This window comes from Papaver somniferum, chromosome 11 (assembly GCF_003573695.1).
Source record: "Papaver somniferum cultivar HN1 chromosome 11, ASM357369v1, whole genome shotgun sequence".
NCBI lineage: Eukaryota > Viridiplantae > Streptophyta > Magnoliopsida > Ranunculales > Papaveraceae > Papaver > Papaver somniferum.
The window spans coordinates 85,680,884-85,691,658 of record NC_039368.1 but is presented as its reverse complement, the minus strand read 5'-3'; positions in this window follow the sequence as shown (position 1 = coordinate 85,691,658).

The following is a 10,775-nucleotide window of genomic DNA, read 5'->3' as shown; positions in this document are numbered from 1 at the left end:
TGTATTAAAGACTTGCACACTTTCATTTCCCGATGGCTGTTAATAAAATTATTTGGAGCAACAACTTCACTGATAGTGGAATCATATAACCACGCATTAAGAAAATCACTCACGTTAATAAGAGTTATAATTTATATACGAAAATTATGTTATCTACACACAATTGGTTAAAAAGACCAAAACCAATAATTCCCGGGTGAAAAGGACACTTAGATTTTGATACTGTTTAAATAGCCAAAAATTTAAAAATAGTCAGGATGTAATCAGTTTCACAATTTTTAAGATAAGGATGTTAGTAAAATTTAGAAAATATTTATTGTTGGGTGCAATAATCAAAAACAAGGAAAAATTAAATAAGCAAAAGTTATTGATACTTAGCTCCTTTATAATGGAAGTGATCGATTTGATGAGACGAATGAGCTCCTCATATCTCCGCAACAGCAACAAGGCAAAACTTTGGAAAAACAGAGTGAGTCACGTGTTCAACACGTTGTCCTTAAGACATTAGCGCCCGGCTACACTCAAGAGTGATGCTATATCCCTCACAGGACGGATATCTCCAGGATAAAACACCCTACTACACCTACTATTAGCATATGTAGTAGATGCTCAACTTGAGCTTGGCAACTCCGAAAAAATCGTTAAGGAAAATCGCGAACTCTTAAAAAACGCTATAAAATATTTTCCCTTAGGGGTCCCTCTAAAATATAGAGCAACCCCTTTCCCATAGATTTTACAAAATTAGTGAATTTCTTTATATAATGGAATAAAACAATTTAAGAAGAAAAACTCCCCGATGTGGGACTAAAAGGTTTATATAGTTTCTTAAAACTACTAAACAATTTAAGAAGAAAAACTCCCTGATGTGGGACTAAAGGGCATGGATTCCTACCCTCTATGGGTTCATCTTAGAAATTCTCTTCACTTGGCTGCCATTTAATAAAATGAATATGTCCATGTTTATGTAGCGGAAAGCATACAAATGCCCAAACTTGACTAATAGCTGAAAAGTTGTTCAGTAAGGAATACTTTTGCATTGTCAGCGTCAACAAATGTTCACAAAAACATGTACTCCTCCGTTTCTAAAAAATAAACTTGTTTTTTTATTTGGATATGTCAAAAAAATAGGCTTGTTTCCATGTGTGGAAAGTCAAATGTTATGATTTACTAGTATATCCATTGAGGGAGCATTTCTCTCTCTCCCTTTTATCTCTTTCTCTAATATATGAAAAATTGGCTACAATAATTAGTTTTCTTAATTTTCGTGCAAACCAAACAATCTTATTTTTAAAAAACGGAGAGAGTATGTCGTTATATAGGACTAACGCACGATTCCCTATGTTAATCGACAAACACCAAAATGCCAAACTTTGCTCTATCCAATAATGTAAAACGGTGGGGTTTTGTACTAGTGAAGGGTTTTCCAGAATGGTTTTATAAATTGATTGTTGATTTTTCAAATTCATTGATTCTATGGAGAAACTTGAAATCGATTGAATCCACTTGCACCGGCTGTGTCTTTATGTGGTTGTGACTCGTTTTGTTGTCATTGGTGCTGCATTCACTGGTGGTAGGATTGGTTGTCCATTCACTAAAATCTTTAAAGTTGCAAAAATTAAAGCCTTGTTTTCCTCGAATTTCCCTCCATGCAGCAATCCTCGAACTGAAATTTCGGCATTGATAGAAATGGTAAGCATACATAATGCTTTTACCTTCTGAAATGTGCTCTCTGTAAAAAACATTCACACGAACAACGCTCAAAGTAGTAGTCAGTAAGCTTGGGAAACTTGATTATGCTAGTATGTTCAAAGAATTAGTCAATTCTTCTTAATATAAAGGAGAATAATTTTGCTAACGTGTCAGAATCACAGCACCCTCTATATTTTTGCCAATAAAAATAAGTCACGTGGAAAATATTAAACGATTTGTTCCTTTGTGTATAAAAATATTGAAAAAAGGCACTACTCTTGGCAAATATGTAGAGTTGAATGAATGCTTTTGTGAAAAAATTAATCAGGTAACTAATAATACGAAAAGATATCTTTGGATTGAAGTATCAGTATTCTATATCTAAAAAGGCACCTTTTTCGTCGACTAAGGATATTTTGAAAAGGCACGTCTCTTGGTTTTCTATTTGACACCGTATATTAGAGTAGGATTGTTTGAAGGGATTCGTCCCATTCCATAAAACCTGCGCGCAATACCACCACGGTTAAGTGATTTTTTTAATAAGAACAAAGTTGATTTAATTTCGGTTTGGTATATGTAGATTGCAGAGGGGAATTGTATGAATGATGTTGATGTTAACCTCTAAAAGTAGGTGAGGTTTGCAAGGTATTTGATAAAATTTGAAAGAGAGAATGCGAATCTACCGGTCGAGAATTTAAGAGCATGTTTGATACATTATTCAAAAATAGTTTTCCATTGTTTTTAAAACATTCCCTTTTTTCTTTGTTTTCATTTTCTAATAATTGTCTCGTAAACTGTTTTTGGAAACAAGGAAAAGCAACTAAATCCGATCAAATGTAAAGATTCTTCTAAGAGACAGTGATATTATCCATGACTCACTTGCAGTCATTCCCCCGATCTCTTACTTTGTTCTAAAAAGAAAAAAGGAATAAAGAACATAAAAAAACTGAAAATACAGAAAACAAGAATTTGTTGTTTTCATTTTTCTGTTTTCAAATACAGAAAACAGATAGAAAAAATTTTCTAAAAATGTCCTTACTAAACGCGTTTTCTCCTGTTTTCTATTTTTGAAAACAGAATACTGTTTTTGAAAACTATACCAAACAGGACCTAAATTTCTACTTCATGTATGTTGGCAGTTGGCACATTTCTTTTCTCAGTCGAAGTTGGGTCAGCACATGATGTAGCATTAAGAGATCTCAAGTCGTGTCGCCTCTTGGAAAGTAAGTTGATCTTTTAATGGTTTAGTTTCAGTTGGAACAATTATCGATTTCACACCTGCAAAAAAAAGATTAAGACAGAAAACAAAGTGACGGCTGAGTCACGACCAGGTCGCTCTCTTTAGGACGATTTGTGTCTTTACCTTGAATTTTGTGCAATCAGTTCTTTTTCGTCACAACGCCTCCAAGATAAAACATCCGAGAACAATCTCTCACGCACACAATGAGAAATCGATCACTTCTACCCTCTCTATTCTTACTCAGTATTTTCGGTCTCTTGATTATCAGAAAACAATAGTGTAAAAACTTGTGTCTTCTTTCTGTTCTCAAAACTGTTTTTATAATACAACAGTCAATGCAAATTAATGGAGAATAAATTGGATTAATTACTGCAGTTAAAAATCCATTCGAAACAGTCAAAAAACGGGCAAATAAATCATGCCATAATTAGCGCAATTAAAACATAATTAAGTGCAGTAAAAACAGTTTGAAAAAATCTTTTTAAAAACAACAAAAAATACTTTACAAATTCGAGAGACCTCCCAAGACCCCAAGGCTCTGCTCTCGGACTAATGTTATATATATATAATAATAATATATATGCACAATCAGTAGGGGGAGAGATTCGATCCTGAGACCTAACCCTCCAGGCCCAAAATGCTTAACCACTGGGCCAAGCTCGAATTGTTGATATAAATATACAAAAGAATTATTTTAAAGCATATATCCCAATAATCCCCCACTTATATTTTTAAAATCATTGAGCAAGATCCGTATAGTTATGTGCATAAGAAAATGTATCTTTCGATTTTGAACCTTTACATGGTATTAAAATTCTCTGAACTCTGACACAGAGTAAACACATGAAATTGAACTCTATGGAGAGAACAAATTACTTAAAACACACATAATTATACTAAGAGTAAAGTCTTAAATGCCAGCACATTACGGCCCTGTGCTTATCCCAATTTTAATGAATGTTTTAGAGAACTGCCCATGTTCTCATAGAAAGCGGCCACACTTTCTCATTCACATAGGTGAGTCTATCAAAGGTACTCATGTATCTTGGTACCCCACTCTATACATAACTACAGACTTCATTAAGAGTTAAAAAACCCAACCTTAACCCGCTTCAGGATATCATGCCATGGGAAAGGTGCATGATTCTATGTCCATATCATTTGTGAATCGTTATTCTCTTTGAACCTATTTCTAGGTGGGTATCCATCACAAATTGACTCAACTTCTAGTGGCCAAAAGTCCTATGTCTTTAGAGGTATATAATACCTTTTCCCTAGCTAATCCTTTCGTCAAAGAATCATCTAAGTTCTCTTCCGACCTAACATGATCCACACGTACAACACTAGTTGTCATAAACTCTCTAACCGTGCTGTGTTTTCGACGCATTTGTCGATTCTTACCGTTATAAAAACAGTTATGTACTTTTGCAATAGCCGGTACTATCACAATGGATCATAATAGCTCGTATTGGTCTATCCCATACATGAATTTGAGAAAGCAAGTTTCTCAACCATCCTGCTTCTTCACTAGCTGCTGCTAGTGCTACCAATTCAGACTCCATCGTATATTGAGCCACAATTGTTTGTTTTTTTGACTTCCAAGACACAGCGCTACCAGTAATATTAAACAAATATCCACAAGTGGCCTTGGAGTCATCTGAAAGAGAGTTCCAATAAGAATCGCAATATCCTTCAAGGACTGTAGGAAATCTCTTATAGTGTAATCCTAGGTTAACGGCCTTTTTAAGATACCGCATAATCCTCTCAACTGCGTTCCAGTGTTCCAAACCAGGACAACTGGTAAACCTGCATAAAACCCCTATTACATATGCAATGTATGGTATGGTACAATCAGTTGCATAACGAAGACTACCAATTATACTAGCATATTCATATTGTCTAATGCTATCACCATTATTCTTAAAAAATTTAACACTAGCATCAAAAGAAGTACTCACAGGTTTAAAATCATAATAGTTGTACTTCTTTATAATCTTTTCAATATAATGAGACTGATCCAAAGAAATGCCATCATTAGTTCCAGTAATCTTAATTCCCGGAATTACACTAGCTTCACCCAAATCTTTCATTTCAAAGTTAGACTTAAGCATATTCTTAGTTTCTTCAACCACAGAATGATTTGAACCAAAAATTATCAAATCATCCACATACAAACAAATCACGATGCATGTATTGTTTTCAAACTTATAGTATATGCAGTTTTCACTTTCATTAATTCTGAAACCATGTGAAATCATCAAATTATCAAATTTTTGATGCCATTGTTTAGGAGCTTGTTTCAGACCATACAGTGACTTATACACTTTATGTTCTTGACCAGGAACAACAAAAACTTCAGGTTGTTCCATGTAAATTTCTTCTTCTAATTCACCATTTAAAAAAACTGTTTTAACATCCATTTGATGAACAACTAGATTATGCACAACAGCAGCAGCAATCAAAACACGAATAAAAGTCAATATTGTAACAGGAGAATAAGTATCAAAGAAATCTACATATTCTCTTTGTCTAAATCCTTTAGCTACCAACCTAGTTTTGTGTTTGTCTACTGAACCATTAGGATTCAACTTTCTTTTAAGTACCCATTTACAACCTATTTATTTACAACCAGGGGGTAAATCTTCTAGGTGCCAAGTTCCATTAAAACTATGGGAGTCCATTTCATTATCTATGGCTTCTTGCCAAAAACCGGATTCAGGAGAATTAAGTGCCTCTTGAAGACTAGAAGGGTCTTCCTCTAGGCTATAAAATTCAAAGTCAGAACCATAGTCTGTCGCAATCCTAGCCCTTTTATTATGCCTAGGTTCAATTTCAGCGTCTCTAGTCTCTGCAGTTATAGGTTCTTCTATCCTAAGTTCAGAACTTGTACTAGGTAGAGAACCCCCACTATTTCTAAATTTAAAAAGAAATCTATCTTTAAAGAAATCAGCATCAATAGATTCAATAATAACTTTATTATTTAGATCAAAAAATCTATAAGCTTTATGTTTTGAGCATACCCAACAAAAACACATTCATAAGATTTACTAGCTAGCTTTGATCTTTTAGGATCAAGAATACGAACATAAGCCAAACAACCCCATACTTTAAAATAAGATACATTTGGTTTTCTGTTTTTCCAAAGTTCATAGGGTGAAATTTTAGTTTTTGAATTTGTCACACGATTGAAAACATATCAAACATTTAGCAAAATTTCTCCCCACCAATGAGGGTCAGCACCAGAACTTAACAAACACGCAGTCACAAGAGTAGTAAATATACGATTCTTTCTTTCAGCTTTTCCATTCATTTCAGGGTTATACGGAGCAGTTTTTTCATGTATAATTCCAGAAGATTCATAAATTTCAGTGAATAGTTTATAATCGTATTTAGTTCCTCTATCACTATGAAATCTCTTAATTTTCCTACCTAATTGATTTTCAACTTCAGCAATAAAAACCTTAAATTTTTCAATAGCTTTTCATTCTTATGACTTAGCAAGTAAACATAGGTATAATTAGAATAATCATCAATAAAAGTCATGACATATCTTATTCCATTTCTAGTTAATATACCTTCATATTCATGCAAATCAGAATGCACTAACTCCAATGGTTCAGATTCTCTAATAACAGATTTATGGGAACTCTGAATTATCTTAGTTTAACTATAAGATTCACATTTTTCAAAATCATGCATGGATAGTTTTGGAATAAAACCTTGCTCATGGTATCTACTGATATACTATTCACATGACAAAGTCTAGCATGCCAAACATTAAAAGTACACACTATATAAGAAGAAGATACAATTTTATTCATTTCAACATTAAGCTTAAACATTCCATCAGCATCATAACCTTTTCCGACAAACACTCTGTTTTTAGTAATGGTGTAAACATCAGATCCAATTGTTTGATACAGCCCAGCCTTGTTGAGAAGATAGCCGGAAACAAGATTATTTCTCATTTATGAAGTGTGGAGGACATCTTTCAGCATAATTGTCTTTCCAGAAGTAAACTTCAGTTCTACCGTACCAGAACCTTTCACAATAGTGGTATGGGAGTCTCCCAAAAACACTTTATTATCCTTGATTTATGCATAGATCTTAAATATGGACCTATCAAAAGAACAATGGCGCGAAGCACCACTGTCTATCCACCACCCATCGGTTCCACCAACCGTGTGAATATTTGGATCAGAAACCATGGCAATTATAACCCTTTCAGCAGCATTAGCTTGTGTGTTATTCTTTCCTTTGTTATTCCTGCAATCCCTAGCCATGTGGTTTGGCTTACGCAGGTATAACAAAGGAACTCAGAATCAGAATTCTGATATTTCCTTGATGGGTGTGGGTACTTATTTTGATTAGGTTTTCCTTTCCTTTAGTTCTGGACAGGTTTCATCGGTTTTTTTAGGTTTCAAACTCGGTTGAGTCTGATTATTATTATTGGAAACGATAAGAATCTCTTCCTTTATGTCTTGTTTCGTGCTTCCTCTTCAACCCTGAGCTTAACAATCAAACTTTCAAGAGAAAATTCCTTAGTTTTATGACGCAAAACATTACGAAAATCCCAAGATGGGGGTAATTTATCGATCAATACATATACTTGAAATTGTTCATCAGTTTGCATACCTTCCGTCATAATTTCATGAGCTATTTTCTGAAGTTCATGAGCCTGAGCAACGACTGATTTTTCATCCACCATTTGATATCTCAGGTAGCGGCTTACATCATTTCTTCGATCCGGCTTCTTCAGTATCATATTTCTTCTGTAAGCATCCCACACATCTTTAACAGTATCAAATGTGGAGTAATATTCATATAGATCGTCAGACAAAACATTCAGAATATAGTTTTACAATCAAAGTCATTATCAATCCATTTGTCATAGGATTTTTGTTTTTCTTCAGCAGTTTGGGTCACAATTCTTCAGTTGGTTGAGGAGTTGCACTTGTTGCGGCTGGAGATGCTTTTTCTGCAACTTCTGCATCTTGTGGATCAGTTGGTTTGATGGAGGTCACCATCATGTGCAACTTCATCAGTTTGAGGTAGAAAAACAACTTTAGCTTCCATCTTCTGAAGTGAAGTTCTTCAAACTTGAACGGCTTGTTGATATCAGCAAAGGTTTTCTTTACAGATTCCATGGCAAAAAGATTCGTCCTAAAATTGTTGGAACAGTTGCCAATTTCACACCTGCAAAACAAAAATTAAGACACAAAAAAAAAGTGACGGTTGAGTCACGGCCAAGCCGCTCTCTTTAAGACATTTCGTGGCTCTGCCTTGATTTTTTTTGAAGCAGTTCTTTTCCGTCACAACGCCCCCAGGGTAAAACAGCCGAAACGATCTCTGACGCACACAATGAGACATAGATCACTTCTACTCTCTCTATTCTTGCACAATATGTTTGGTCTCTTGATTCTCAGAAAACAATAGTGAAAAACATGTGTCTTCTTTCTGTTCTCAAAACTGTTTTTATAACCAGGCAGTCAATGCAAATTAATGGAGAATAAATTGGAATAATTGCTGCAAACTTCCATTCGAAACAGTTAAAAACAGGCAGATAAATCATGCCATAATTAGCGCAATTAAAACATAATTAAGTGTAGTAAAAACGTTTGAATAAATATTTTTAAAAACAACAAAAAATACTTTCCAAATTCAAGAGACCTCCCAAGATCCCAAGGCCCCGCTCTCGGACTAATGTTATATATATATCATAAGGGACAGTGGTGTTTTTACCGGTAGAAGGCCATCTATAGTTTGGACATATAAAAGACGGTCCAGATTAAACCACTAATATGTGTTTCCACTCACCTGTTCAGTTTTTAAGTTGGACGAGATAAAGAAGGGTCAAGATTCTACTGCGTAATCTTACACTCTTAGGTAGATGAAGAACAACTGTGATTTAATTAAAGTTATAATCATCTTCCCTTTTCTCGCCCAAATTTTCTCTGGCCATTAACCCCTTAATGAAAGATGAAAAAACGCTCCTAAGAATTCAAAGCGCATCCGTTTCGTGAATTTATCTTCTGGATATTTAATGGAGTTAAAAGATCAGTTTTTCTCATTTTCGCAGCAAATGAATATATACGATATATAAAGTTCAGATATAATTCTTTTCCATCGTCATGGTTCGTCTTTTTCCCCTGTATCCTAATCGTTTTTTTTTTTCAATTTTCATTTTCATTCAGCAATCCCGATTGTTGTTGGTGTAGATTTTCATCGTTTGGTAGGAGTTATAATCCTTCGGTGTGAATTCAACTATTTGCATGGCCGGGGAAATAAGGTTTCCGCTGATAAAGTCTTTCGAGCACGCTGGGTTGATCTGCTACGGGATACTACCAAGATTTAATTTTTGGATTCTTACTTTTTTGCTTTTCCAGTCCCCTTATTATTCTGTTTATCGGTATTTATTTAAAGAGTCTTTTTTTGAAGCATGCTAAAGAGTTTTTATTAATCGCTCATACGATAAGATGTCAGGATCCATTTCAAGGTGAAGTTCTTCTCGGTGATGAGTTAATGTACAACATCGTTGGAGGTTTTTTTGGATCTGATCTTGCTAGCTTTGAAATCATGAATAATGAGTGGGGTTTGTTCTACAGAGACTACTGTGAGTGTGAACAAATTCATAATGGTTGATGCTTTACCTTTCTTCATACCAATTTTGACTTTTCAATTTTTTTGCTTTTGGGATAGTTGAAACCTAACATCAACTTCAATACAGATCCCAGCATAAGATAGTCTAGTCCTATTTAGGGTAAAATCATCTGCCAGTAAAGGTTTTTCTAAGAAGCTTGAGATTAGACTTAAGCCTTCAATGTCCCACATGTGCAATGGTACATTGTAGATCAACACCCAAATGGGTATGGTTTTAATGCTAGAAATTGTAGATTCAATTAAATTAGACCAAGATCTCACAATGAAAAGACATTTAGATATGTTAAAAGAACCTAATTCTAACACTTTTCTACGATCTTCCTCATCCTTGAATTCAAAAATGAAAGCACAATTGATGTGTAATTTGATACTCACTTCGTTCTTGAGGTTTCATAGCTTGGATACAGCTTCCTTGATTGCTGGAAGGAAAGTCTTTTACCCACACAGAAACCAACAACATATCCCTCACATCTCTTGATTCCTGTAGAAAAATCCCAAGCATCATAATCCACCACCTTCTTGCCATCTAACTCCGTTAAAGGAAAGAATTTCAATGGAATTTAAGGTTGAATTGGCTTTCCAAATGGAAACAAATTTCTCCATTCTCTAGGGGAAGATGTTGATGAAACACCCACTCCATTTGATTCAGAACCCTCTACTTCTTTCTCAAGAAGAACAATCTCAAGATTGTTAATAAACCCATCACTACCCTTTTGATTCTTTCCAAAAATCTTAGCTTTCAGATGTTCAATACCAACATCACTCGAAGAGATACTAATGTTGTGACCTTCCTTACCTTTGGAAGCTATCAGCGGAGGGAAATCTTCTAACCCCATGTTAAATTCATTTTCTACCATGGATGTTGAAAAAACTAAATAATACTCCTCCAAAATCGAACCGAAATCTAATATTCTACCAGATACATGTACATCGCAGGAAGAGGAAGGAGAAACACAAAAAATCAAGTGATTTGAGTTAGAAAATAGGGAGAAATCTAAGATCTTAGGTTTGAAAAAAAATTCCTCATTTTCTCTCGACTATTTTCTCTCTCTCCTGGAGCAGTGTGTTTGCTCACGAAAGTTGTTACTATCATGGTTTCAAATGAAAGCTTAATTGGGGGTCCCGAAAACTAATTAGGGGCCTCACACTAGAAGATAAAAAAAGGTCACCTAAACCTAATTTCAAT